Raw genomic sequence first — 6,106 nt, forward strand, 5'->3', positions numbered from 1 at the left:
ACCCCACCCACCCACCCTCTGCAGCTAACCCCACCCCCCCAAGCTCTGCAGCTAACCCCACCCCCTGCAGTTAACCCCACCCCAACACCCTCTGCAGTTAACCCCACCCCCCCACCCTCTGCAGCTAACCCCCACCCCCCAACCCTCTGCAGCTAACCCCACCCTCTGCAGCTAACCCCACCCACCCACCCTCTGCAGCTAACCCCCCCCCACCCTCTGCAGCTCACCCCACCCACACCCTCTGCAGCTAACCCCACCACCCCACCCTCTGCAGCTAACGCCACCCCCCACAGCTAACCCCACCCCCCCACCCTCTGCAGTTAACCCCACCCTCTGCAGCTAACCCCACCCTCCCACCCTCTGCAGCTAACCCCACCCCCCACCCTCTGCAGCTAACCCCACCCCCCACCCTCTGCAGCTAACCACACCCCCACCCTCTGCAGCTAACCCCACCACCCCACCCTCTGCAGCTAACCCCACTCCCCACAGCTAACCCCACCCCCCCACCCTCTACAGTTAACCCCACCCCCCCCACCCTCTGCAGTTAACCCCACCCTCTGCAGGTAACCCCACCCTCCCACCCTCTGCAGCTAACCCCACCCCCCACCCTCTGCAGTTAACCCCACCCCCCACCCTCTGCAGTTAACCCTCCCCCCACCCTCTGCAGTTAACCCCACCCTCTGCAGCTAACACCACCCCCCACCCTCTGCAGGTAACCCCACCCCCCCCACCCTCTGCAGGTAACCCCACCCCTCCACCCTCTGCAGGTAACCCCACCCTCTGCAGCTAAACCCACCCTCCCACCCTCTGCAGCTAACCCCACCCTCTGCAGCTAACCCCACCCTCCCACCCTCTGCAGCTAACCCCACCCTCCCACCCTCTGCAGCTAACCCCACCCCCACCCTCTGCAGACTTTTTGAAACTCCAAAACTGGGTTTCCCAAAACAAACTGTTTTTAAACACTGACAAGACTGTAACAATGGTATTTGGGACCAAGACGACATTTTTGAAGCTTCCAGCGACTGAGCTCCTGATTAGAACCAACGCTAACACCACCCTAACCCCTGTCACTAGTTTTAAATACCTGGGCTTATGGTTTGACTCCAAATTAACATTCGGGATGCACATTGATACCCTGACAACCAAGACCTATGCCAAACTAGGGGTACTTTACAGGAACAAATCCTCCCTAAGCCTGCTGGTCAGAAAGCGTATCGCACAGCAGATGCTAATGCCAATTATTGACTATGGAGACATAGTATATGGCACGGCACCTCAAACCCACCTTAGCAAACTTGACACCCTCTACAATTAAATTTGTCGTTTTGTTCTCCAATGCTACTACAACACACATCACTGCGAAATGCTCAAAGGACTAGATTGGTCATCACTAGAGTCTAGGCGCAAAGTTCACCTTTCCTGTCTTGCCTTTAAATTCTTTATGGGCAAGCTACCCAGCTATCTGAACAAGCTCTTCACCCCTACCACATGCAGCATTTATCACCTGAGATCAGACTCCAAAAGACTATTCATGGTCCAAAGGCTCAACAAAGTATCCGGCCGCTCCTCCTTCTCCTACCGTGCACCCCAAAACTGGAACAACCTACCAGAGACTCTCACATCCACCACCAGTTTAAGTTCTTTCAAATCTAAGGCTGTCTCACATTTTAATCTGGTCTGTAACTGTTTCATTTGCCCATAATATATATTTTCTTTAACTGTGCATGCAATGTCTTGTATATAATGTATACCCTGTTCATTTATGTAACTGTATTTGTAACCATGTATTATTTGTCTTAACTCTGTGCCCAGGACATACTTGAAAACCAGAGGTAACTCTCAATGTATTACTTCCTGGTAAAATATTTTATAAATAAATATGGATCTCCCATTATCACAACCTGGAAACCTCTGACAGCTCAGGGGCTGAGCTCAGAATGTGACACATTCGCATTCTACTGCCATTTTCAAAAAATACATGTTTACCTGCGACCTGACTTCCATGGTTACAGCCACACCGCTCTGTGCCAGAGTTCTGTGCCACCACTTGCTGCCATATCCAGCGTGGATCTGACAGGTAAGTTTCAGCAGCAGAGATTTCAGACATTTCACCGCTCATTTGGATCATATTTATAACCAGGGGGTTTATTTTTCATCTTCAGGACACATTCTCAACTTTTTGTCCAAGTATTTGAGTCTCAGATTGCGAGGATCATCCTACTGTATTTTTAAAGCAGCGAACATTTCCCGAGATGGAGAGACGCCGGGTAAGATCTGATAAAAGGACAACCTTAGAATGCATCAAAACAAAGTCTGATGTGGCATGTAACAGAATTAAATAGGGGTGAGATCTGACTACCTGGGGTCCCCGTGTGTTGAGAGGCTCCCATAGAGAGCCAAAGCGTTGATCAGTTCTGTTCAATAGTATTGTATATATTTTTTTTTTTTGCAAAGCCCTGCTTTTTCTTTTTATATTTATATATACACATAAACACACGTGTGTATGTGTACAGTATATGTGTGTGTGTATATATATATTTATATTATCGACACAATGTTTTGGATATATATATATATAACATACATATATACACACACACACACACACATATATATATATATGTATATATATATATATATATATATATATATATATATATATATATATATATATATATATACATATATATATATATACATACACACAAACGCAGATTCCTGCTCCTAAAAAAGTAAGCACAATCAGTAATATTCTCACACTCACACTAAAATGCGCACTAACAGATTGATACACTTGTAGAAACACAGCCACAATACGGCAGCTTAGCATAGACACACACTATGTGATATAACACAAATTCAAACTTCTCATTATGCTTTACAAACACACATACACACAGTACTATCAGACGATAACACACACACTAATGGTTACAAACACACAAAGTAACTTTCAGACAATACCACACACTCACAATAATGGTTATATACAAACGCACACACAGTAACTATCAGACAGTAACACACACTCATTCCGACACACACACACTAATGGTTACATACACAATCACACACAGTAACTATCAGACAGTAACACACACACACACACACACACACACACACACACACACACACACACACACACACACACACACACACACACACACACACACACACACACACACACACACACACACACACACACACACACATGGTTACATACACACTCACACACAGTAACTATCAGACAGTAACACACACACACTTTCCGACACACACACTTTCCGACACACACACACACACACACACACACACACACACACACACACACACACACACACACACACACACACACACACACACACACACACACACACACACACACACACACACACACACACACACACAGACTGACACACACACACACACACACACACACACACACACACACACACACACACACACACACACACTAATGGTTATATACACGTGCTCCCTCTCATTCTCACTACACACGCACCCTCTCTGTATACACGTCTAGCACATGTAACGCTACAGTTTGTAGTGAGAATGTTTCCATTAGAACGGTTTATCTGTGTAGCCCCACGGATTTTGTGTTCAACACCCTCAAACCTCCCATACAGTGCCAGGAAATGCGTATGAGTGAGGAATACATCTCATTACTATCCTCTGTATCACAGGCATGGAAAGCTGAAGAGCAAGAGGAGGAAGTAGTCCACCAGCTTCCTGCAGCCGGCGAGTCACAGGTAAATGGGAATGGCGGAGCTGTGAATCCGCTGCACATACGATACTATTAGCTGTTGTACAGGACACTGATAATAGGATAGTCTGCAACACTTTACAGTATAATTATACAGAACCTGCTGGAGATCTCTTCCACAGGTCTCATGGGATGGGAGAGACCCCCCCACCCCTTCCCCAGCCGCAGCCCGCCCCGCCCCCGAACAGAGTTCCCCAGCTCCCCCACACCCCGCGCAGCCCTTCCCTTCCCAAGGCTCCCCCTGAAGCGCCCCCCCCCTTTCCAGGCCCTCCCCTTTCCCTGATCACACCTGCAGGACTCTCCCGTTTCCCATGTCCCGGGGAGTATGAGGGGATACTGAGTCTGGAGAGGAGGCATTAGGGGGTACTGGGCCTGGGGGGGGGGGGGAAGGGGGTACTGGGCATGTAGGGGGTAGTGGGTCTGGGAATGTAGGGGATCCTGGGGAGGGGAGTATAAGGAGGTATTGGGCCTGGGAAGGGGAATGTAGGGGGTACTTGGCCTGGGGAGGGGGGTAGTAGGAAGTACTGGACCTGGGGAGGGGGGTATTTGGGTGTTCTGGGCCTGGGTCGGGGGGTATTTGGGGGTCCTGGGTCTGGGGAGGATGGGTATTAGGCCTGGGAGTATTAGAGGGTATTGGGCCTGGGAGTATTAGGGGGTTCCGGGCCTGGGGATGGGAGTATTAGGGGGTACTGAGCCTGGGGAGGGGGGTATTGGGCCTGGGAGTATTAGGGGGTACAAGCCAGGGAGTATTAGGGGGTATTGAGCTGGGTGATGGGAGTATTCGGGGTACTGGGCCTGGGGGTGGGAGTATTAGGGGGTATTGAGCCGGGTGATGGGAGTATTAGGGGGTACTGGGCCTGGGAGTATTAGGGGTACTCGGGATAGGGGTAGAGTGGGAGACAGTCCTCAGAGGAGAGAAGATGAGGACTCTCAGGCTGTAGATGTAAAGGAGACAGAGGAAGAGCTGCAGAGCTTTCTCCTCTTATAGCCGAGTGTAACTGTGTGACCGGGAGAGGGGATTCCCAGAGACAAATCAGCTAATGTCCATCTGCAGCATCATTTAACAAAACCTTCAGCGGGAACAGGACAGAAAAACGAGGGATCCGCTAATAACAGACAATACAATGCCCACGGTTTATCAATTATTTTTCAAATGGTATAAATGGTTCTGTGATTTAACCCCTTCAGTGCCAGAGAGGCAAGCAAAGGCTTTGCTGTGCGTGTTATGTGGCTCGGCGACGCGTTTCCTGCCCCATGTGGCACAGGAGCTCTTGCGATACAGAGTATCACTGCCGCTGGTTACAAACACTTTGTATCTCCTGCAGGTGGTGGAGTACACGGTGGTGGAGCCGTTCGTACTCTCACCGTCTGAATTGCCCTGCAGCAGCCCAGGAGTCAGCATATCTATGGAGGAGGAGGAGTGGGTGTGGGAGGAGGAGGTGGTGGAGTACACGGTGGTGGAGGAGGTGGTGGAGTACACAGTGGTGGAGGAGGTGGTGGAGTACACAGTGGTGGAGCCGTTCGTACTCTCACCGTCTGAATCGCCCTGCAGCAGCCCAGAAGCCAGCATATCTACAGAGGAGGAGGAGGAGTGGCCCTGCAGCAGCCCAGAAGCCAGCATATCTACAGAGGAGGAGGAGTGGGTGTGTGAGGAGGGGGAGGAGTGTGATTGGGATGATGATGATTGGGATACGGTGTGGGAGGAGGAAGAGGAAGCGTGGGATGATGATGATTCGGATGATGATGATGATGATGATGATGATGATGATGATGATGATGATGATGATGATGATGATGATGATGATGATGATGATGATGACGATGATGATGATGATGGGGATACGGTGTGGGAGGAGGAAGAGGAAGCGTGGGATGATGATGATTCGGATGATTCGGATGATGATGACGATGGGGGTACGGTGTGGGAGGAGGAAGAGGAGGAGAGGGTTGCAGGGAAGTGCTGCTTCCCCTTCCCATGGCTGGGGAGAAGACCCCAGCCACGTGCAGCAGAGGGGCCAGGGAACAGGAGATTTCTGGGTTCCCTGAGGAGATGGTTACAGCGTTGGAGAGGCAGAGAATAGCAGGAGGGCTGCAGGACGGGCTGAGTGACAGGAAGGGGCATATTAAAAAATATTTTGAAAAAAAATTATATCACAAACTGTGCCCCCCCCCCCTCCTTTTTTTGCTCGTCTCCCTCTCCCCCATCTCTACAGTCCCCATCCTCTCCCCTCTCAGCCCTGTCCTCCTCCTCGCTCCTACCAGCTGTAATCCGATCGCCCCCACCGGCATCCGTGTGTGTGTGTGTGTATGTGTATGTCAGTCAGT

The 6,106-nt window shown here is 50.1% G+C and overlaps 1 long non-coding RNA gene across 1 annotated transcript; it reads left to right on the forward strand.

The window, feature by feature from the left end:
- The first annotated feature begins 1,611 nt into the window (after positions 1 to 1,611).
- LOC142496396 (uncharacterized) lies at positions 1,612 to 3,757 on the forward strand. The gene is made up of 3 exons (XR_012801970.1): positions 1,612 to 2,077; positions 2,163 to 2,267; positions 3,702 to 3,757. It is a non-coding gene; the product is annotated as an uncharacterized LOC142496396 (long non-coding RNA).
- Positions 3,758 to 6,106: the final 2,349 nt, after the last annotated feature.

The sequence above is a fragment of the Ascaphus truei genome, chromosome 6, assembly GCF_040206685.1.
Source record: "Ascaphus truei isolate aAscTru1 chromosome 6, aAscTru1.hap1, whole genome shotgun sequence".
Classification (NCBI taxonomy): domain Eukaryota; kingdom Metazoa; phylum Chordata; class Amphibia; order Anura; family Ascaphidae; genus Ascaphus; species Ascaphus truei.